At 33.1% G+C, this 25,915-nt stretch overlaps 1 protein-coding gene across 5 annotated transcripts in view; it reads left to right on the forward strand.

Annotated features, from left to right (window-relative positions):
- Positions 1-25,915, forward strand: part of Diaph2 (diaphanous related formin 2) — a 629,631-nt gene that overhangs the window by 116,547 nt on the left and 487,169 nt on the right. The gene's annotated exons all lie outside the window — the stretch shown is intronic.

Genomic DNA, 25,915 nt, shown 5'->3' on the forward strand with positions numbered 1-25,915 from the left:
CAAAAAATACAAAAAAATGTTTCAGCAGTGGCAACATAATTATAGTGTGTATACAGTCCCTTGGATAACTGTGGTATACAGTGCTATTTTGGAAGTTTAAGGTCTATTTGTTCAAAAGCAAAATAGGCTCGATTTTTTTAATACTTAGATTTTGTGATGGCAGTGTAAATAACTTTCATGTAGTTATCTAATTGTATACATTATTTTAAGAGATAGAAATATTGTAGTAGAGTACAAAATGACACCATTTCTGTTATTGTGGAATGTTTGATTATTTCTAAGGGAAAATTACAAAACTATTTAGCTTACCTTGGTTTCTATAGCATAGCCTCTAAAGTCTCATTTCTTTAACAGGGCCTTGTGGGTGTTCTAAAGGAATGATTGAAATGAAAAGAAATGAGAGAGTCAAACAGTGTACCATAATAGATGAAATGGAAAGTAATTATGTTAATGTTGACTCATTATGGAGCCCTAACCGTTTGTACCTGCTCATTTCTGTGTGGAAACCTGTGCAGCTGAGATGCTGAATAAGAAATTCTTGTATAAATGAGCCTAGAGGCATGTTTCTAATATTGGAGCTAAGCCTATACAGAATTGTAATGGATTTCCCTAAGTCAGTATTTAAATGTGCTATCAGAGAAGGTGCTTCTCTTGACAGAAAATTTGAATTCTGGTGTTTATCATCAAAATTTTACCCATGTGCCTGAATCCTAATAGCTGCATATAACTCTCACTTGTTAATTAGAAGGAAAGAAACCCCTCAAATTGCAAAATGTATTGGTATTATACACCGTGTTGGATTTTGTAAGATATGCTCTTGTAGAACTACTTCAGATAAATTACATAGAGGAGGTATATGAGACAAAGTAGGTAGAGCAAAAGGATGTAGAGAAGTATAGCTTTGAAAATATGTATTCTGGTATACTTTGTAAGGAAGCAGTTGTAGATTACTCACTTGGAGATATATATATATATATATATATATATATATATATATATATATGTATATATACACACATATATGTATAGATACATATATATACACATGTATAGATGTATATATATGTATATATCACACACATATATATATGTATATATATCACACACACACACACACACACACACATATATATATATATATATATATATATATATATATATATATGAAGAACATGGTGGTTTGAAGTTGAGCCAACTAGATTTAAACTGTCTGTCTGAGTCTAGTATGGAAGGAAGTCTTTCTTCAGTGTTAGAGAATTACCATCTCCTTTCCCTAAATGCTCCCATCTCTCTTTCCATTGCACCTGAATGCCTCTCTGTTCCTATAACCTTTTGCCCAAGCATCCACCTTTCAGCTATAATTTAGGATAAAGTAGCTTCTACATTTTATAACTCAACTGTCCTGTGTGTATTCTGGAAATAAAATACGTTAGCATCTCTCTGACCATGTTACCCTGCCAATTCTGGTTTAGTTGAGAAAAATGGCACATTGCTGTTTGTAATTTCAGGAGACTTATTTTTTCCCTATGCCAGGGAATGTCTTCTAAATCAATTAAATTACTAAAACAATGAGACACCTAATTTTTGTCAAATTATGTTCACCATTAACTTGAGAATGTAATTGCAGCAAAGAATATTTTACCTTGGGCATGAACTTTTCTTTTATCCTGTCAATCCAAAAGCTTTTAAGTAATGCACTTGAATTTCATTTCCCCAACATGAGTGTTGATGCTTATAACATTCTTTTGTATTTTGAGGTAATTAATATCAGCTTAGTATTTAGTGTCAATCTTCTTTGTTTGGATCTCATTTTTAAGATTTTTGCATTTCTCCCACAAAGATGCAAGACCTAGTTATACTTTAACAGTGAAATCTTATCATAGAATATCATACCAGAAGGAATGTAAAAATTTCATCTGCAGCAGAGTGAACTGTCTACAAGAAATATAATGTAAGCCACATATGTAATTTAAAAATTTCTAGAAACCACGGTTAACAAATAAAAAGAAATATTCCAAGTTCATGTTAATAATAACAGTTTATTTAATTTTATACCTCCAGTAAATTACTATTGCAGTATCTAGTCAATGGAAAATTATTGAAAAGATATATCATATCATTTTTGTACTAACTCTTCAAACTCTGATGTGTATTTTATATTTATAGCAAATTTCAATTCCATCTAGCGCATTTCAAGTAGTATATTCCTGTATGTGACCAGAGGCTACTAGTTTTGGCAGTGTAGACCTCAAGCCTTGATTTATTTTCTATCCCTGGCTTCCTGATGAAATTGTTCACTAAGAATAGTTCTAGCACCTCCTCATGGAGGAACGCATGCTTCTCTGGTAAGACATTATCAGAAAATCATAATCTTACCTGACGTCTTGGCTTTGCCCATGAGGAATAAAGCCTAGATTCATTATAGACCTTTTGTTTTACAGTAAGTTTATTCTTGTGGATTTCTTTATATCCGAACCTTTTCTTCCAATCATTGCTTGTTCATTTTTTTAGAGATGTCAGTTTCCTTTGTTTCACGTCATATAAGAGAATGGAGATATTATTTATCAGAAATAATGATAATGGCTCTGTTTATGCTGTTTCCTTAACAATTTTTTATTTGCTACTGTGATGTATGTGCTTATGTGTATGTGAGTATAGCACTTTTGTGTGGTGGCACAGAGGTCAGAGGGCAGATTTTCAGAGTTGCTTCTTCACTTTTGTTGAGGAATTTGAGGATTGATGTCAGGTTATCAGCCTTGTGTATGAAGTGTTTTTACCTGCTGAGATACCCAGCCAGCCCTGTGTTATTTCTTTTAGAAAATGTCTGAAGCTCCTGCCTTAGTTTGCATATGTTGGGAGTGTCTGCCAGTGTTTTATGTGTGGTAGGAATAATGTTCTTTAGCATGGTTACTTTGAGAAGTGGTACTGACATATAAGGAATCCTAGAAGAAGGACCTTAAAGACATCCGAGTCCCTGCTTTACAAAGGATTAAGGAAGTTCTTGGGTAACCCTAGAATGAGTTTATCTCAATAGATTGTTATTACAAGAATGAGACTGTTCTCCCCTTAGATCTCTGGTTTGTTTTGTCAGTATGATGATTTCTTCTCACATGTCCTCCACTAAGATATCACTGCATGCTGACCCAATGTAACTACTTGGTCTGTACCTTTCAGTTTTCTTTTTAAACTTTCCCTGGCTTAGGTATTTTTGCATAGGAATGAACCTAGACAAATAGAATATATTTTTGAAGCCCCAGTAATCATTTAAGCTATATTCTCTTGAAAGTTTTACTAATCACAACCAATTGCTTCAGATTTTGAACAGTAATCACTCATCTTGTCTCTAGATTGAAAATCATCTCCCTTACTCTTTATTGATCAATAATGTGATATATGTTTTTTGCTATATGCATTTTAGGCACACTCCCACTCTCTCCTTCTAATTTCATGCATTATTTTTATTCTCTAATATTAACCTTTTCATGTTACTGTTCATTTACACAAATTGAGAAAGGACTTGGGAAATGATTAAAAATTGGTCCTTCTATTGTAGATCTTATCCAACCAAAGTGCCTCCAGAATGTCATACTAAGTCTAAAGGTCATCACATTTTTTTATTGTCTAGTTGTAGTATGGAACAATAAGACAGCTTGGTTGCAAAATTCACCTTTTCACTATCACTGCTTGCCCTAGTTTTCTTCCCCGCTAGCTACTTTCCACAACCCATGCTTGCAACACTTAAGTCCAGTATTCATGATTTTTTAGTGTGCTACAACATTTTGCCAGTGTTCATCATTTCCTCTTTCACAAACTGTCCTCTTGCCTGAAATCCTCTTAAAGGTACAGTCTCATCCCTGCTTCCCATTTAGTCTCTTCTTTCCACTTTAATATCATTTCTTATATTCTCAGAACACTTCTGTTGCAGATTTCTCGTATCCTATGGTAAGTCTATATTTCTTACTTTTTAAATAGCAAACATATACAAACATACTATATTGAACACAGCTGGGCCATTTAAGATAAATGAGAATTTCTTCAAAATGCCCAATTTAACAGTCCCATATGAGGAAAGTGACACATATTAAATGTCACCTAGTTATTTGCAAAAATAATATAACAATATATATTATAATATTATATATAATAATAATATTTGTAGTAATTTGTGGAGTGCTCCCATTTTAGAGATGAAATGAATCTTGGTAAAGTGATTATGTTATTCAGATCACCCATCTAGTAAATGTCATATATCAAATTTGAATCCAAGTGTGAATGAAGAATGCCTCCTTGTATTTAAAAGTACACATTTAAAAGAAATAAATACTTCAGTGGAAGTAGAAGGCAACAGTTTTTGCTAGCTGGAAGGGATGATATACTCATGGCCAGTATTAAAGTATAGGGACTTCTACTTGTCATCCCTTTCTTCCTTCCCTCAAGTTTGTACTGGTGTTCTCATTTTTCCATTTTAGTAAACATTAAGCTTTGTAGAGGTTGTGATTGATATTGTACTATAAGAGATTTTGTTTTAGTAAAAGTTGACTACAGTGGTAAAGTTGTAAATTAGTATAAAAACAAAAAGTGGAATTACATCTCTCCCTCCCTGTCTCCCTCTCTGTCTCCCTCTCTGTCTCCCTCTCTGTCTCTCTCTCTGTCTCTCTCTCTGTCTCTCTCTCTCTCTCTCTCTCTCTCTCTCTCTCTCTCTCTCTCTCTCTCTCTCTCTCTCCTCTCTCAGCAGTATGGTAGCAGAGAGTGGGCTAACAGCATTGCTTCATAGAGAACATTAGGCATCTTCTTACAGTGGATTTGTGAAAGCTTTCACCACTTAACATGTCAATAATATGTCGATAGGAAAGGGTTTTACAAATATCTGAGAACATTTGAAAAGGAAAAGAAAACTAGCATTGAATTCTCAATGCAGGGAGTCCTCACATCACCCTGTGAGTTTGGTTGCCAGCGATTTGTGATGTAGGCTGGAAGAGGCTAAATCACTTTGTGAAATGACAATATAAGCAGCAGAATAGCATTTAAATACATTTTTCTATAACTCTCTGTGGATATACAACCCTTCAGATATGCCAAATATGGAATTTTGGTATTGTTTTTGCAGTAGGTACTATTTCATTATTTATATTATCAACCATATTTTAAAACTAGTAAAAGATGAAATTCAGAGCTGCTCTGTCAGTTAGCAGGTAAGATGTCCATTCAAAATTCCTAGCTACATATGCAAAATGAAAACGTATTTAAACCATTTAAATCACCATCAATGTATTCTTTTCCATTATATATAAGTTTCACATAGGTAGAGAGTGGCTTATTTTTCATGAAGGAAACTAGGTTAAATGCAGAATTTAAAGGTGTGATAGTCATGGCATGTTTTAAATGATGTTAATATTTTTCACTCATTTATTTTACTCTTTTTGAAAAAAATATTTTCATTAAAAGGAAATTAAATAAAATATAAATCTCATTTATAAATATGGATAGTCAAATATCTATTGTTGTGAGGTACAAAGACTGAAGTTTTAGGTGTTTAGTTGATTTTGTCAGTCCAGTTCCTAAACATACACTGTTGGATGGTTGCTTGATTTCAAGTGGGTTTTGGAGAATATAAACCCAATTAATTGTAGAAGGGTTTTTTTTTGTTTTTGTTTTTTTTGTTTTTTGTTTTTTGTTTTTTGTTTTTGTTTTTGACACACAGTTCCTCTCCACCCCCAGGGAAATTTCCTGGTTACTGTGGTGGGAATGTTGTTTCTCATCAATGTATCAGCCCTCTCTAACACCCATTCACTGTAAACAATGAACACAACATTCATTACACAAGCCAGAGCTCTTAAAGCCAGCAGGTTTTTAACATTCTGCTTGGAATTCTGTGATAGTTATAAAGTGTGAAATTCTAATATTTTAAGATTTATCTTAAAACTCTTTGGTAAGGAAAACAGATTTCTTCTCAGCTTGTCATTAATCTGGTTTTACGTGTGGGCTCATCCCACTTATCCTGGAGGCAGTTAATCATTAAACATTTTTAGTGGCAAAAAAGTCTCCTTCTCAAAAGATTTTTGTCTTCCTGTCATAATTTTTTTATATTTTTTTCTAGATTTTTAAACTAGGAAATATTGTAAATATTGTTGGACAGCATTATGAGTTTCCTCCAAACTAAAATTAAAGATGCTTTGCTACCATGTGTCTTTTTTTCAGCAGACCATTATTAATTGATGACTTTTGTCTTCAGAGATATTTAGTTAACACAGCACTATTTTAATATATATTGTTTCCATTTCAGATAGACACTATATTGACAACATGGTTGAAATAACATTAGTCCTTTCAGCTAAACCCAAGGATGCCTACTGGTAGGAGCAGGGTACTAAAATGAAGCTTTTAATAAATTTAGAATATTAACCAGCTTGGTTGTCTTTTCCTTTGAGTAGTTTGAAAGTCAGTATAGATTCAAATACTGTGGTTGGGCCTTGGGCACATACATGAAACCCACAGGTTTTAAGCAAAGTCAGTGGAGCCTATTGTGTTTAGCAGAGGGTACACAGCAAAAGACAGTGATTTTTTCCTTTTCTTGAATCTATATATAGCCAATAGTGCAGAATTAAACTATAGGGACTCTTGGGCTCTCACTTTCCTTCTCTTCCTTCATTGTTAATAGGCCTGATTTTGTGAGAATCCAGTGCAGGTAATTGTAGCTGATGTGAATTAATGAGTGCAATAGTTGTCTGAAGTCTAGGGAATGACATTCTTTAGCCAATCTCCAGATCTTCCAGCTCTTACACACTTCCCGTTTCCTCTTTTCATGTTTTTGGTGTCTTTACTTCTTAGTACCTGTGAGGCTACTAGTGATTAAGTTTAGTCCCTTCATTTCTAAAGTTGGTGACAATGCTCATAATTCAGGTTATAAATGGTATGTATATTGTGTGTAAAATTCTTTAGCAAAATGCCTCACACATGTAGTTACTCACTGAATAGCATGGTGTGTACATTTACTTTTATGCATTTATGCCCAATCAAAGGCTACATTTCAGAAATAATGTTAAATGTCTATAACTTAGGTACGTTGTGCTGTTTCATTCCCATTTATCTCTTGTATAATTTTAGACTTACATGGTTTAAACATGCTGCAATGCTGCCTTTTATTTCACCGTTCATTAGGATGACCAATTAGAGGACAGTTTGAGATATGTAAGAAGTACCACACCTCTCTGAGCTATATAGTGATACCTTGTCTTTGAAAGCAAAACATTAATAAAGACATTTGGATGACTTACTGAGCATTAACCTCTTCTCTTATCATGGTATAGTATGAGGTTGGCCATTTATAGAAAGAAAACAGGACTGAGCTCTTGTTCTTCTCATTTCTCCTATAGTAATTTTAAGTAAAAATGTTAGTTATGATATGGAGATTTATCATTTGATTGTAAGTATTATATCAACTTATATTTTGTTTTCTCCCACATTAATCTGAGTTTACAACTTAGGGATATGATGCCTATAGATTTCGTGGGCATCTTTCAAACCTGTATTTTGACGATGTCTAACAATGTGCAGTTTTTTATAGCAGACATTGTAATGGCTTTTGCTGAATCAATGGATACACAGGTTGAACTCTGACAATTTGAGGCATTTTGAGCCTTTTGAAAGTGAATTGACCATTTACGTAAAACCAGTCAACATTAAGCTTTTAAAGTAATTTTCATGTCTGTCTTGCTGATAATTCTTTTTATATTTTAGGTGGGGTGAAGGAAGATAGGGAATAGAGAAAGATTATGATAAATGCTTTTACCTTAGCCTGCTTTGTTGAAGAGAGTCTTAAAGGGCAGAGCCTCTTGGTTGAGAGATTTTTAGATGATAAATGATAGTGACAAGATTTTTTTTCCTCACCAGAGTTTTGGGGATCAGGGCAAGTCAGAGAGACTGGTATACTAAATCTTAACTTTTTTAAGTGCTAGCAAAACTATCATTTGTTGTTCCTTGTCTATCAGCAATATTTCGTGGAACATTATTCACTTTTGTCTTTAACTTTTGGGTAATGGCTTTCTGAATTTTTACAATATACTTTAAATGCATGTAAAGTAGCTTTAATTCTTTAAAATATGATCATTATTTTTTCCAGTTTACTCACTTATAGATGATCTTCTGAGATGCATATTATATAGAGAGAGCCAAGACCTAGTGGTACTGTTTTTTTCTTCAATATTTTTTGAAGTGATGGTAATCTTATTTTTTGTTGTTTCTGCTATTCACTCTAATTTGTCCATTGTTTCTATTTTCTCATCTGTTATATTTTAAGAGTTACAGACAACTGGTAAAATCTTTGCTAATGAATTGCAGAGTTTGGAATTCTATATTGTTAGAACCTGTACCTTAGAACATACAGTCATACAAAAGAATATAAAAGCATTTCTATTGCTTGATACTTAGGTAGCCTTTTAGTTCTTGTGCAAATGCAGAATATTAAAAAGGAATAAATTTGGTTCTGCAGGGGTAACTTAGCAGTTAAGTGTACTTGCTGTTCTTGCAAAGGTCCCACATTTGTGTTCCATCACCTACATCAGCTCTAAGAGATCTACCACCCTCTACTGGTCTTCACAGGAAACTGCACATATGAACACATACCCAAACAGGCACATGATTAAAACAAGTAGATCAAATGACCAGAAATGTCTTAGAGTACTTTGGGTATGAGGACTATGTGTTTATATTAAAGTATCCTGAAGAAATTAATTTTGCATATTTTTTTAGAATTTTGAGGGCTGAGAAGGTAGAAATGAGGATGAAAATGTACTGTAGGTTCTGTTAATGACTCATGTATGTATATTTTTCTCATGATTTGAACATTCTTATAAGCAATTGTTTGTTATAGGAAAATTTAACCATGTTATTATAGACTCAAATTAACTGTAGTATATACTTAAAGTTTATTAGAGCATTTATTTTATATATGGAAGCATTAAACAACAAGTTATAATCTTTAATTTTTTTCCACCATCAAGCTTGATTTTAAGTATCATTTTATATTTTCGTCTTTGTCAGTGTTCTATTACTATGATGAGACACCATGACCACGAAGACTCTTATAAAGGAAAGCATTTAATTGGGGTATGCTTGGTTTACTCCATTATTGTCAGGGTGGGAAGCAAGGAGCATGCAGGCAGACATGGTGTTAGAGAAAGAGCTGAGAGAAGAGCTGAGAGTTCTATATCTGTATCAACAGGCAGTAGGGAGGGAGGCAGAGAGAGGGGGAGGCCGGCTTCAGCTTTTGAAACCTGAAAACTCACCCCTCAGTGACACACTGTCTCCAACAAGGCCACATTTTCTAATCCATTTTTATTGAAACCATCACAGTATTTATATTTAGCAGGGCCATAGTTTTTTTTTTTTAAACTCCTAATCATCATAGTGTAACTTTTGTTAGAGAATTTGCCATTTCTCTTTAATTTATTCACATATATTCATTCCAAAGATACTTGTAAGTACAACCATTAACATCCATGTCTTACTATATTCTATTTTAGGATTTCACTTTTAAGAAATAGCTGTAAACCTTCCTTCAGTATTATGAATGTACTTCTACTCAACCCATCATGGTACATTTATTATTTGCTATTTATCTAAGTAGGTATGACACCTAGGCTAGCTTAATTGCATCTAAGAATATAGTATTTTCTTGATTCTGTGTTTCTAAAGCTCTTCTGATTTGTGATGAAGGATAAGGCACCAAGCATTTATGATACTTCATATATTATAGATTTAAATGTTTAGTGCTTACTTTGGACAGCTAAGTAAAGCTCTATACTAGCTCTAGATTTATTTTTGAAGTTGAAAAATTGTGCTTTTAAAATGATTATGAGTAGCTTCAGCTTGTATAGTTGTGCACAAGAATGAATACATTACTGGTGTCACCTTATGTGATATATGAAAATAATAGGTGCAATAGTATTGATAAAATTCTATTTATGCCTATGTTCTTATTCATTTTAATCCATAGCTAAGGCTTTTCCCTGATGCTAGATATTTCCTCTGCATCACAAATCAGAGATTCTAATGATGCACAAAAAAATAGGTATAGAAACCAACAAACATACAAATGGCTTCATTCGTCTTTTAACCAGTTAGAGGAAGTGAAGGAAATATATAGGATAGTGCCATGCATGGGAAAAAGCAACCACCCTCAAACCTTATTTGCCATGTCCAGCCTATCTTATTGTGCTATGGATTTTATGTGGCAAACTTGAAATGAAATAATATTAGTTAAACAAAAAGACACAGGTCTGAAACAAGCAGCCAGCAGGCTTAGAATACAATCTTTTGTTTTTCGTTCTGCCTCAGGTGACTATGAGGGACTGAATGAATGTATCATAGCAGTTTTCTTTTCTTTAAATCTGGGCTTCGTAACCCTAAAATTATGAACCTCATTTATATTTTATTCTGCATTTAAAATTTTGTCCATGTATTTTGATTAGTCTTTCTCGCCACTGTTTAAGATAGCTTTCTTTGATAATTAAAAATTTTATTTTTTCCTCAGCTTTTCTCGGAAATGCTGGTAGAGCATGACGTATTTTCTTATTTAATCAGTTAGTGAAACTGGAATGTAATTAAACTCATGATAGAACATGTTTTATCCAAATTTGAACTGATAGTGAGGCTCTAACTTTGGCTTAAAATGTCAAAATATTTCCATTGTAATAGTCTTCAGATTAGGCTTGGGCCATATTTTGTAACATATAACAACACGGGCCTTGTGGCTATCTGTTCTATAAATAAATATGTTGCATAATGAGAACAGAATAATTTTTGTATATTTATTCACTGAGTATGTATTTTGATTGAATATTGGATGAATAGACTATTCTAAATAAGAATGGCTAGTCTTTGTGCTCAGGAATGATAGGGAGTCAGATATAAAACCAATATTCATTTTAATTATCCTAAGCGCTTAAAGGAGACATCCAGCAGATTAAGAGAGGCCTCAATTGGGAGGATAGGGAAGGCTTCCCTGAGGAAGTGATATTTAAGCTGACTCTTTAATGATGAGTAAAGATTAGATAAGCAAAGAAAGTACAAAAATATTTCTCAGTGTGGGTGAATTATAGCTTAATGTTTTAAAACTGTATCCAATGAATCTGAGAAGTGAGATAATCAGATCTAAGGATTGAAATTTTCTTCAAATGTTACAAGCTTTAGAACATCGTAGAAATACTTGAAATATGGCAATTTTAGTACTTGTCTGAGAATTAACCTAAATGAATCTAGCTTTATTTAAATGACATTTTGAAATAATACACAGATGCAAACCGGCTGTAACTGGAATGTTTAGAAGGAAATATAATAAGTAGTCAAGTGTACAATCTACTGTAAGAACAAAATGATGCAAAACAAATACAGACCAAAACCGAATCCATTAACATGTTTGTGTATGCAGTGTAGGGCATAAGAGCCCAAAATGTGAAAGATAATTGGGATAATTGCTGTGATAACTTATTTCAACATGGCTCTTCACAGGATACCCACTACCACCTGTCCTTTAGTAAGCTACTCGTGGGGACTCACTGTCTGATATGTTGATACAAATCATTCAAATTTAATTATTTGTTGCATAATATTCACCCAATCGGTACCAAATGTCAATGTGTAAGCCTAGGATTTATAAGCTTTTCAGATTTAAAAGTAGAAATCAAGATATTTTGATTTCTCCAGTGCTTATTTAACTGTTATGACATGGCTTTAAAGTTTGTGGTATTGTTCTAAGTAGTGTAGCCTTAATTAGTTGGATTTATATACTTTAGAAGAATTAATTATTTATTCTCTCTAATGTTAAATGAGAGACAAGAAAATGTTCAGATGCAGACAGAGGAATATATAATAAGCTTTCAGCTAGTACAAAGCTGCCTGTATCTGCTCATTTTCTCTTTCGCTAGTATTCATTGCATGTCTCTGGTGTGTGGCAATGAGGTGATACCATAAGAAACAAAGCAAGAGCCTTTGTATTTGAATTTTCAATATTTCCAGTGAAATGAAAGGTATGCATATTGTCACCAGACAATGAACTGGAAGCAGCACGTATCCTTTTGAATTTAGGATGGTTTTTGTTTTGGTTTTGTTTTTAAATTAAGGCAAGATTGAAAAGCCTTGCTATTTCATTTCGGATTCATCCTACATGAGTATAATGTGAATGCTCTCTGAGAGCATATGCTATAGAACTTGTTGAAACTTCTGCAAGTTTTTTACATCATTTATGGCTGTAAATTATTTCATGTTTACAGCAAGGAGTGAACACTCCAGAATAATAATCAGCCACCTATTTTACAAGAATGTTCAGAAGTTCCAAATATTGCTTGAACAAATGATAGACTAGGTTTATTATAATAGTGAAAGTTCCAAAGCAATTTCTAGACATAATATCTATTTGAGACAGTTAAAATACATTTAAATGTACATTTCCAAAATAGTTCCCATAATGTATGTAAGATATCTCTGGAAAATTTTAATGTATTTAACAGAAACCAGAACTACTAACCTCACACACACAAAAACCCATGTATAATCCATTGAGTCTATGTATCTTAGCTCATATGTATGTGTTCAGGAATGACCACTGCAGACTGTACAACCTATACAGGGACTAGTTCCTGGAAGACACTGATTCTTCCTTTCTAAGCAACCACCAATCACTATTGGGGAATATTAACCAAATGTAACATGTAACTGAAATATCAATGATACCTCAATTTCTATTGCCTTTTATGAAGATTAATTGAAACAACTAAGAAAATAAACTTACGAAATATATTTGAAGATAATCATGCTAGAATAGAAATTCAAAATCCTGAAGCCATTTGTGCTTTTTACTTATTTTCCAGCTGAAAGTGGTAATTCTGTGAGTTAGGAGGATAAAGTCAATAGATAACTAAATACCTCTAACTAAACATGCTCATTGCTAAAGTGAGAATATACTAATGGCATTTCTTTGTAGCAATAATGTGTTGAAGAACAGTGAAAAAGAACACATCCATAATATTAATAAGGTATAAATTGATCAGAAGAAACATATAACGAGATTTATAAAATCTACATATAGATTTAGAGCATTCTGAAAGCCACAGGGATAGACTAATGAAAAACTACAATTCTAGATGAAATAAAGAAGGCTACAAGTATATAAATTTTCCTTGAATTTATCCAGTTAAAATTATAGCAGAATAGACATTTTAATTGAATTCATTGATTTTAACAAGTTTTATACATATGAAAAATAACATACAAGAATATGTAATGCTGTTTAGAGAACCAGGATAACATTATAATGGAGAACTTATCTGATATTAATATAATTCATGAAGAACTTTTAAAAATAAAAATATGTGCATGTATATATATTCTTAAAAATAAATGAAAATTTAAAAACCTAGATAACTTTCAAATATAGAAAACTACAGCACAATATATGCTTTCATAAGTGACATAAAATAATGCAAAGCAGATAAGCATTTTAGTGCTTTCTCTTTGTCTGATATTCTTACATGGTAAAATATTTCCGAAATTTATCTCCTCTTCTCCATTCTCAGCGTTCAATAGCCTTCAGTTCCATTGTCACTTTTCTAATTTAGCTTATGAGTTAGTCAATGTTCTGTTGCTGTGAAGAGACACCATGACCACAGTAACTCTTATAAAGGAAAGCATTGTGGCCGGCTTACAGTTCTGAGGTTTAGTGCATTATTATAATGGAGAGAAGCTTGGCAATATGCAGGCAGACATGGTGCTGCATCTGAATATACAGTCAGCAGGAAGAGGGAGAACTACTGGACCTGGTTTTGGCTACACCTTCTAATTCTTCTCAAATAGTGCCATTCCTTAATGGCCAACCATTGAAATATGAAAGCCATAGGGCTCATTTTTATTCAACCCACCACAGCCCACCATCTCTCTCATGTAAATTTCAGCAAAAGCCACATATTATTCCCTTTGTGCTTTGCTTTACATTTGCCTTTTATAGTTGCACGAACACGTAACTCATTACTTCAATTTGCAAGAAATAGTCAAAAGCCATTATTTGGACATTCAAAGACCTTCATCTTGACCTGTAATGTTTCATTAGCATCTGTCTTTTTTTTCTACAAATAAACTCTGCTTACAAATGCTTATCCTTTTCTTTCATTATAATTGTCACAAAGTTATATCTGTAAGTTTTTCTCATTTTCTAATCTGTGTTGAGTAGTACTTATGAACAGAAATATTGAGATTAATGCATGGACATTTTTATTAATAATTTTTCTGTTTTAAAAATGTCATTCTTAACAGTTGTGATAGTGTGTGCCTGTTGTCCCAGAACTTCGGAGACTAAGGAAGGAGGATTTCTGAGTCAGCATAGTATATAGAAGGAGACATGTTCTCAAAAAAAAAAAAAAAAAAAAAAAAAAAAACCCAAAGCCAAAGAACTGAACAAATATACAAAATGACAAACAAATACCTGTCTTAGCTTCTTCAACAAGTGATGACATGTGTCCTTATTGTCCTTATGTTCCTAGTGCCTTGTACATACATGATACTTAGTAAATTTTTACTGGGTAAAATAACTTCACTTGCTGAGATAGAAATATAAAAGCAATGTGTAAGATTTATTTGCTTCCATGAAAAGGAATATATTATAAGGGCTCAAGGTTTCTTTGAAATAACTATCATTATAGATAGAATAATCATCTGTTATATGTGCAACATACTTTTCTAAGGACTCAAAGGCTTTATTTTTATTTAGTACACAAATTTTTGGTAGGCAGAACATAATATATATTAATACTTTAGATTGGTTCTCTAAAGACCAAGATTTTATACTTTAGTTAAACTAAATAAGCAATTATTTTGTGGAGAAACAATATTATTTCACCTCTTACTATTTGTTTAAATCTCACTTTCTGGTTTTGTGATGTGAAATCACATCAGTTTTAAAAATTCTAGGAGATAGTTTATCTAGTGAGTGTTTTCCAGTATTTTAGATTAGTTGAAAAACTTGTTGGCACATTTAGCAGTAATGATGCATAGCATTTTGTTTGAATTGCTACAAATTAGCTGGAAGATGTGCATCTCTAAGTTTAGTAATTTCTATGCTATATCTCACAAAAATGGTTCTCTTTATTGAAATCTTTGTTGCATTAAGTAAATATTCTTCTCTGGGGAGAAATAGTCTATCCCATGGAAAAGCACACAAACTGGTTGTCAAATACCAAGTAGTCAGACATGAAAGCATATATAGGAAAATGTGTGTTATGCACACACAGAGAGACATACACAGACACATGCACATGCACATGCACCCCCCCCCACACACACACCATTTAGGAAAAAGGTGCCATGGATTTGAATAGAGCTGGAAGGGTACATAAGAGGTGTTGGAAGGAGGAAATAGATGAATATATAAGTTTAAAAAATTAAAAATTAAATTTAAGGAAAAAAGTCCCTCTTCCAACCTAAAGTTTTATTACTACACCTCTAGGAACACAATTTTTATCACAAACTGAACAATAGATATTTTCCCAAGTAATGTTGAGGATGCATCCTAAATTTATAAAACTTTTTGTGGCTAATCCATGATGTAAAAGGCTTATTTAGAAGAATAATGAAATATTTAAAGACATGGCATGTTTAATATATAAGTGTATTCTTGATAGACACATAGCAGAAAAGAGGAAAAGTAGACAAATTTTAAGTTTATTGGATACAGGCTCTCATTGAAAAATGGGCCTCCTAGAGAAAACAAACCCTCAACTGTCTATGTATTTTGATTCAGTGTTTTGCCCAGACACTGGTAGTTACCTTTGTAATTTCAGATAAGGTTCTGGATGTAAGGAGCTCAATTTCCTAATTTGTAAATTGGGAATAATTACTACTTTGCCTGGTGGTCTTTAAGGGTTAGTATAATAGGTATACATGGAGTGCAACACATTACACTAAAGACAGAGATGTGTCTCAAGCAGTGTTGGATGCCTGTGATCTCAGTACTCAGTATGCAAAGCTGGCAGGAAAGAGATTTTGAGGAGATCATGGACGACATAGTGTGAACCTATTTCACAAATCAGAGGGAGAGAATGCAGATCAGTGGGACTAGTTGTCTAAAAAGTCTAAGGCTTTGGATTTGCTCCCAACATGTTGTTGACAATGAAAATAACCAACCAGTAATTATGCATCATCTGTGCAAATATATATATTTGATATAGTGCAGTATAATTTCTGTTTATATCTTCAGAAACAATTATGTAATATATATTACGAAATTTAGAAAATAATCACTTGGGACTATATATACTTTTAGACATGAGATTAGTTCTTACTGTTATATGCATAGCACTTGGTAGGCAGGAACTTTCTTATGAGTTCACATTTTTGTTAATGCATAGGACCATATCCTACTCCTCCTGAAAATTCAACTCATTATTTTCCTTGACACTGAGAATCTGCTAAGAGATCTAATATTAGTCCAAAATATGTTCCAATTTGATACAATGCAAGGAATCAACGGCTTTGTATTTTTGTTAGATTCTTGTTCTTTTTTCTTCCCAAAGATGCACATTATATAACAGACTCCTTTGAGAGTGCTGTTTTAAAAGTGTTTTTGCCCTTAATTATACTGGTTAGAAATGTCAAGATAGTGCATTAACCTACTGCGCTCCAGATGGCTGACTTTTTTTTTCTCTTGTCTTGTTATATCTAAAGAATATGGGATTGGCAGCAGAGCACTTTAATTGATGTCAGATTTGGGTAGTGTAATTTTTTTTATTTTATACAGTGTAAACATCCACTTAAAATATGAGATGCATGGCATATATTCAGTAGGTTTAAATTTTCATTCACTTTGTGCCATAGTTTATAAAGAATTCATATTAACAACTGAAGATTTTCAACATCCATATTTTTATATAGTACAGGAATGTCTTTTAAGAATGTATATGTATTTTTGTGATTTAGATTTCATTTATTTTGTCTTTGAAAAGGACACACTAAAGATATAAATCATAATATGTGACCTACAAAATACTATTTCTATTGTTATTATTGTGATGAAATGGGACCGTGTGTTTGCTTACATTCCAATGTGCAACAGAAGTGCTGAAATATAAGAATTCTGTAGGCAGAAAGGCATTGTTGGTAATCTATAAAACTAATGCCATTACATTTATAATGTTACACTGCTGTTTATATCAGCATACTTTCATACTATATTATGTATACTTTTTATGGGTGAGAACATTGTACTTTTATAAAATTTCCATAAAGATTTTATTCTTAATACTAGTTTAGAATTTTTGCTAGATTGCTCTCTCAAGTTAGGTTGGGGTTTGGGGCAAACAGATTTTTGTGATTTTCATTGTTGAGAACTAAAATTGGTTCTTATTCAATAGAGATGAAATATTTATCAGAGAATCTTAAATAACTTCTAAATTCATCACATTTATAGGGAATGAATAAAAATGTTTAATTTGTTAAGTTAATTCAGTTTGCTGAAATGAAGCCTAAAAAAGACTTATTTCTACATAGTCTCCTAATTTGTATTTAGTAACCTAAAAAATAAATCTGGCTACTTTTAAACACTAGTGAGAAGAATATTCCATTAATTTTGCTATCATTTTGTTTCAAAGATGCCAGTCTATTTAATTAACATGAAAATTTTGGGGCTAGTGTGTTTCACTCTGAGTTTGTCATTTTTTTACATTGTAGTAACTTTTTTTTTAAACATGTCAGCTCGTGTACAAGAAAATTAAAGTGCTTTTTTTACATTAACTTTTCATTATTGAAGTATTGTTTCTGTGTTTTTTTATGTTTCTAAATATATGTCCTACTCAAAGATTCTTGTTTTCAAATCCTTGTTTTCCTTATTTAATTTAGATAAAAGGTTTATTTTCATTATGTCTCTGTGTGTTTGAATGTCTGTATGTATATATACCACATGAATGCCTGGTATCTGAAGAAGCCAGAATGCATCAGATCCCTTGGAACTGGAATTAGAATTTCTATATAAGTTCTAAGAAGTAATCTATGTCTATAAAAAGACATCGAGTGTTCTTAATCCCAGAAGCCACCCCTCTAGCCCCCTTTTTTTGAGGTAAGGTCTCATTATATAACCCTGGTTGGCTAGGAAATTACTATATAGACAATGCTAATTTTGAATTCCTAGAGATTTGTCTTCCTCTGCCTCCTGAGTGCTGGCATCAAATGGGTGGGTATCTCTGCTTGTCCTCAAATTTATTTTTTAAAATTAGTATATAAAATTATGTGTATACATGTCATATAATGTAATGTGCTGCAGAATATATATGATTAAATGGAATGAAATAGCAAATATATTATCTCACAGTTATTCTAGTAAGAATATTACTAAAATTACTAGAACATTACAGTTATTTTAGTATTTTTCAAAGATATATTCAATTATATGACACCAATAGATTAGAGTGCTGCTTTGCCTTAAAAAACATGTTGATTCTGTTTGTCTTTATTACCGCAGCCTTCCAGTCCACTTATGTAGATGAAATAGTTTGTTGTCTTCAATGAGTCTTTTTTCTTCCAACTGTGGTACTTTTAGCACATTTGTCCTTGATAACTGAACATTCTTTAAAAAAAAAATAAATAAAAAAGCCAATAAAATTTAAATTAAACCACTTTCAAGTGGTAAGTGATTTTGTGACTCTAAATTGCCATTCATGATGTGAATAGACTGCAGGGCAGATACTTTTGGACTCTCTATGCCTACAGTGGCATATAGGATGACCCAGCAGTGACACCTGTGTTTCCTGTCTGATCTGCAGTTAAATTTTAATGAGTATAGGCAACATGTGGTGATGTCATTTGGTGTTTATTTTGGTACAAATACTTTTTCATACTAAGATCATTTTATTAGGATTCAGTAATGAATGTCTCACTTCCCAGCAAACTAGAATCTTAGATACAAAAATAAAATCATAGCCTAATTAGGTTGCAGGACTTGGTTCAAAGGTGGTTATCCAAATAATTCAGTTTATGCTTAGTGTTATCATGTTTAAAAATGAAACTGCAGAGTTTTAAGCTTACCTAATCTACCTTAAAAACCATTAGACAATGTTCAAGAACTGAGAATTATTTGTCTGTGTTCCAATTTCATTGATGTACTAAAAAATGTCTAAATATGCTGTGTTTGAGTTTTTATATCTAAATGTTTAACTTTTGACCAAAATAACCTATTTTGCCTTATGTGGTTAGCATTTATTTGTCTTTGAAATTCTTCCATCTATTCTTAACGGTGTCATACTCTGCCACCAATTATGTTAATCTTTTTTCTGCTCATTACCTACCAGAGTGTGAGCTCTGCTATGAGAGTATTGGGTCTCAGCTTCTCATTGTTTCATCAGACCAGCAAACATACTAAAATGTTAAGTGGAAATGTTAGAATATAAAAAAGACCCTGTATACACTATAACAGATACTTTGTGTTCCTGTTGAGAGTTCATAAAGACAGTGAAAACCCGCATTATTAATGCACGAATAGAAAGTAAGGTGGTCAACTCAACTTATTTTTAAAACGAGCAATTTTTTGTTCTAGAACACATATAGTAGCATGCTATGAATCAAATATTCAAAATAGCTGAGCCTTTGAAATTTCACAGCTCAATGGGCTTAAAACATTATTTTATTTAACACTAGAATTGCTTTTCTGGTAGGACTCTTCTACAGAATCTGAATATATAAATGTGCAAATGCCCTCATTATTAGGGGAGCAGAAGACAAACTTTCCCAGTTAGCCCACATTTTGTACATTTCCTTCTTAACCACTCAAGGTTTTCTATGTACTTTCAAATAAACTTTTATTCCTTTACCTGTGATATTTCTTGAGTATTTCAGGAAGATTATCAGCCTACTTCTGCATCAAAAATATAGTTGAGCTGAAGCTTCCAACATTATGCCACCTATAATTTTTCTATTAAAATAACAATAATATAATTTAATTATTAATTTTATATTAAATTATAATTTTAATATAATTGTTTGACTACTCATGAAGTTAATGACAAAATGATATGTCATATACGTTTATACTTATTAAGTGATTAATTTACACGAATATACTGAATAATTTTTATTATCAATTTGAAATAACCTAGAGTCACTTGGGGAGATTAAACTCAGTTGAAGGTTTGCCTGGACCAGATTGACATTTGGCTCTACTTGTGAGAGATTGCCTTGATTGATAATTTATGTGGGTGAACCCTGCCCACTCTGGGCAGCACAATCCCTAGGCAGATTGGTCTGGGCTATATAAGAATGCCAGTTGAACATGACTAGAGAACAAGCCAGTACCTGCATGTTTTCTAAATCAAGATCCTGACTTAACTCCCAACCCTTACTTCCCTTTATGATGGAGTGTAACCTGAATGTTGTAATATGAAAACAAACCCTTTCCCTCCCAAGTTGCTTTTGGTCAGGATGTTTTATCACAGCCACAGAAAAACAAACTGGAACAACCAGGCATTCTGCTTTACAAAGATTATTATTTTACTCTTACAACAAGCCTAAGGGGTGAGAGCATATTATTTTCATTTTGTAGAACAAGAACCTGAGGTCCAGGATTAAAGTGACAAATTGACCTGTTTCACATAGGTAATAAGGGTAAAGAATAGTGAGGAAACTTTTGCTACCTTCCCCCTTTCTTATAATACTTTATTGTGAATAACCTAGACCTGCTGGAAGACTGGTAAGAAGCACTTTTTAGGACTATCTTCTCAAGTTAGACTCAGATGTAAAGATGTATAGGAAATTAGGTAAATGCTCTTTGTGCTATAAGCATTGTAAAGTACCATTGATGACCAAGTCTTTCAATCTCAATAAGTGCCAAAGTCATATATATATATATATATATATATATATATATATATATATATATATTTCTTTTTACACCAGTCAGTTCTTTCACTTCTAAATTACTAGCAACTATGCTTTGTTGATGTTTTACTCCTATCAGCAGTTAGGCAATGAACTGAGTAATATTCAGTACAATTATTTTGGCAGATAGTACTTCCTTTAATGCTTGGAAAGTTAGATGTTTGAAATTAATGGGATCACTTCTTATTTCATAGAAGACATTTTTTTATTTTCTTTCCAATTTATACCTCATTACCTACTTAAACTGTAGCTTTTATTTAAATTACAGTAAATATTTTTAATCAACAGCAGTATTATTAAACTGGCTTTGTTACATTGTCTAAAATTAGTATTAAAATTGAATCTGTCAAATGATAAAGCATATAGTGAAAACATTAAAGTTATATTTCTACATAATTTTGCCTATAATTAGCCAATGAGAAGGCTGAAGATCTGATGCTCTAACGTCCTGTAGTACAGGGGCTTTCCAGGTGTTCAGCGGTCTCTCTAAATTGGCTAAGTTTTAGAAGCTATGCTTAGTGCTTCCCATAATTTCAGTTAACTCAGTCATTCTGGATTTCTGATGGGGTTGAAGACCTATAGTCTCATAGCCAATCCTGGCTATTTACTTTGAGAGAAAAGGTTTGAGAGGATGGTTTTCAGCTGACATTCATTCTAAAGCCAAGAAAAAGCCAGGTTCAAAACTAAGTGTTTTAGTTATGAGAGATGACAGAGGTTCTGGTTAGTCAACAAAATGATGGACTGGGTATTAGGACTATCTTGTACCTCACTGGTACAATTAGGAATAACTATGCTATAATTGCATTTTGAGAGAAAAAAGGTTTATTTTAACAGGAAGGGTGAAGCTAGGTGATGAGAGAGAGAAAGGGGGAGGGCATGGAGGCAGATGTTCACGTGTCTCCACCAGTCAAAGATAGTTTATATATCTAGGTTGGGTATTGGGTGACACTTCTGATTGAGCATTACCAAACTTATAAGGCCTTTGATTAACATTTTAAAAAATGTATAAAAGCAAAAAGGAAAAGGAGGCATGGGATAGGGGTTTTCTAGGGAGGAGAAATGGGGAAAGGGGATGGCATCTGAAATGTAAATAAAATATGAAAAAAAATAAATCAGCAGCTTAAACTATGAAAAAACAAACAAAAAAAGCCTTCACATATGTTCCTGTCTTTAACTAGTACAGAATAATTGATTGATTCCTTCCTATTTTTTAAAGTAGCTATTTATATAGGTACATGTCCTCCTTTCTTATAATGCTGAATAGAGTAAATGTGATATAATTTCAAAATACAAGAAGCAGGTCACCACTAGGCTCCTTAATGTGTCTTTACTTTAGACTTCTTGGCCACAGTGCTGAGTTTTATGTACATTCTTAGAATCCTATATTTGATTGCTAAACATCAAATGCATAGTGATAAAAAGGAAAACAATTACTCTAAGAAACACTATTCAAATATTTTCAAAAATTATAATATACTAAGACCTTATAAGATATTTTCATATACTTACCTACAGATGGAGGTTCTAATGAAGTTCATGCCTGATCACTAAAATTGTTCTTCAATTGGTAAATGGCTAAATAATCTATAGTAATAGCTATACTGTGAGATGTCATTTATTAATAAACTTTCTCTGTTGATTTATGCCATAATATGTATAACTCTCCATTGTATTATGGTGTATAACAGAGAATATCTGAGGTACATACATGTATAATAATACATGTATGTAACATTAATAAATACAAATTATAGAAATGTCAAACAATTAGTGACTTTCAGAGTAGCAAGTGATAGGGCCATGGATGTAGTTACGAAAGGGCAACATGAGGAATCTTTCTGGGAATTCAGCTGTCTGAATTTGACTGCATTAATCTACAGATGCTAATATTGCATGCACCTACATTCATGCACAACACATGAAACACACAAATAAATGTAGGTAAAATGAGGACACTATAAAGTATTTGGCTTTTGTCAACATCAATATTGCAGCTGTCATATTAAAATGTTTCTTTGCAGGATGCTATGATTAAGGAGAGTAGGAGATCTTTGTGGATTGTTTCTCATAACTTCACGCATATTTCCTCTATTTCAAAATACCGATTAAGAATTAGTAAGATACTTTCTTGTGCTATTTGTTAAGTAACAGAAGAGAGGGTGGTGGGTTATACGGAATGAGCATGAATGGTATTTCAAGTACTTTCACAATTGTGGTGTGTGTAGTATAGTGAAAAACTATCTTTAGGTAACTAGGTTGGATGAGCTGTTATTGCCATTGTAGCTTTTGTGTACACCCATAATATCAAAGAACACCGAACTTAACTTAAAAGTTACTGAAAATAAAGATGGTTACATTTCCCTTTCAAAACTTGCAAATTGTCTGGTTTGGGATCCCAGGTTAAGAATCTGTGTTTATATTTCATTATCTGATATATTTTAAGGACTTCTCTCATTTGAAAGACAGACATAATGCTTACAGTTTTTTTTTTTACCCTCAAATAGTATGAGTGGTGATGTGATCTCATAAAAATGCATGACACAGCTTATAGTTTAGAAGAGTTACTTGATGTCATCCACCCATATGCACACTGTTAACAGTAATTGCTTTATAGTGGTTTCATAAGGCAATTATCAGCAAGTTTTAAGTATAGAATGACATTCCTATTTATTGTTAGATACAAATGAAAAAATCCAATTCATTGGTTATTACCCATAGTGACCACTACTGAATATTATTAAGTATTAAATTTTGCTTTCACTAGCAAATTACAATGGTTTCTTCCTTCATAAGTGGAGTCCAAGTTTCTATATTAAATATGGTATATTTTAAGAAATGTACTTCTTTTTTTTTACATTGAAAAATGAAAGAAAAAGATTAGTTTCAAATCACTAAACTCAGAAATGTTTATCTCTGCTGTATACTTAGAATGTTCCCCCTTAGAACATTGCTTTTCTAGTTTTGATATTGAATTTTTACTTGAGAGCCATTGGGGATGTGGCCTGATATACCTTTTAGTTCTCTGTGTACTGTTTTAGAAGTATAGCCATACTGACCAGTTTCTAAATTCTAGTGATTTTCAAATTAAGGAATGGCTTCAAATTATGAAGGCTTTTTATTCACATAGCTTTGGAATTGCATGGTGTGCTCTAACTGCTAACTTTGTCTGCATTATTTTTTAAAGATCAAATGGGCACAGTGGTAATTTTCATTAATCTCATACAGAGTAGCTAATTAAAATTTCAATTATTATCCATCCATTATCTAGTTGTTGCCTTTGTTCAGTATTAGATCAGGATGTTAATAATAAGACATTCGTGTATTACAGCCCTATTAAGTATAGTGAGATTTAGTTTAATCTATTGCACTATTTTTTTCAGGGTTATTTCTTTAGTATTATGTTGTGTCATATTTATTATCCTGAAGATACTCACACGCTTTAACATTTTTTAAATAGAGATTTTAGATTTAAATACTTGTTGCTTCATTTTGTTATTCAGTGCTGGGAAAAGTAGCATGGAAAGAATAAATGAGTTATCTGAAATTCACAATATTTATACATTAGTTCTGAAATCTCACTAATCATTTGCTCAGTTAGCTATTCCCTGGATTCTTTTTTTTTTTTTTTTTTTTTTTTTTTTTTTTTTTTTTTAAATGTGTGGTCCTGGCTATCCTAGAACTCACTATGTAAAACAGTCTGGCTTTGAACTCAGAGCTCCAACTGCTCCTATATCCTAAGGGCTGGGATGAGATGTGCACCACAATGCTCAGCTGGGTTCTTTATTTCTGTAATGAAAATATTAAAAGAATTTATCTTCAAGAATCATTCTAACCTCAACATGCTATCATGATTTTATAATGTCAAGCATTATCTTATGTTTAAACTCTAAAAATTGTGAAAAATATTATTCTATAACCTTTATAAGCTAGCTTCTTTCCATTCCTTGTAACATCGGGAAATCCAGATAATATAACTTAAATTTCTTTCTAATGTTGATCATGGTGGTTTTATGCCTACAAGTTTAACCATTTGGGGGCCTGCAACAGAAGGATTGTCAGAAGTTCAAGGCCAGCCTAGCCTACATAGTGAATTCAAAGAGCCTATGCTAGAGAGTGAGCCCTGGGGAGGGCGACTCTGTAGGAGGACAAGCAATCTCAATTAACCTGGATCCCTAACATCTCTCTGACACTGAACCACCAAACAGGCAGCATACACCAGCTGATATGAGGCCCCCAACACATATACAGCAGAAGACTGCTGGGTCTGAATTCAGCCAGAGAATATGTTGCTAACCCTCAAGGTCTGGAGGCCCAGGGAATTTATAGGTCTGGTAGAGTGGAGTGGTTGGGTACATCCTCTTGGAGACAAGGGGGTAGGGAGGAGGTTTGGGATGTGAAACAGTTGGAGGGTCGAAGGGGGGGATAAAATCTGGAATATAAAAAAGCTTCTTCAACCACAGGGGTCAGTCAGTAGCTTCCGTTCATTGGTTGGGTATAAGTATCTGCATCTGACTCTTTCTGCTGCTTGTTGGGTCTTTCAGAGGGCAATCATGATAAACCCCTTTCTGTGAGCACTCCGTAGCCTCAGTAATTGTGTCCAGCCTTGGGGCCTCCCCTTCAGCTGGATCCCACTTTGGGCCTGTCAGTGGATCTTCTTTTTCTCAAGCTTTTCTCCATTTTTATTTCTGCAGTTCTTTCAGGAACAATTGTGGGTTAGAGTTTTAACTATGGGATGGCAACCCTATTCCTCACTTGATGCCCTGTTTTCTTGCTGGAGGTGGGCTCCGAAATTTCCCTCTCCCCACTGTTGGGCATTTCATCTAAGATTCCTCCCTTTGACCCCTCAGTGTCTCTCACATCCCAGGTCTCTGGTACATTTTAGAGGGTTCCCCTACATTGTACCTCCCTAGGTTGCCTGTTTCCATTCTTTCTGCTGGCCCTCAGTCCTTTTCCCCCACCCAACACATGACCCTGTTCTCCTCTTCCCCTCCATGTTCCCTCTCCTCTC

The sequence above is a fragment of the Arvicanthis niloticus genome, chromosome X (genome assembly GCF_011762505.2).
Source record: "Arvicanthis niloticus isolate mArvNil1 chromosome X, mArvNil1.pat.X, whole genome shotgun sequence".
NCBI classification, from domain to species: Eukaryota; Metazoa; Chordata; class Mammalia; order Rodentia; family Muridae; genus Arvicanthis; species Arvicanthis niloticus.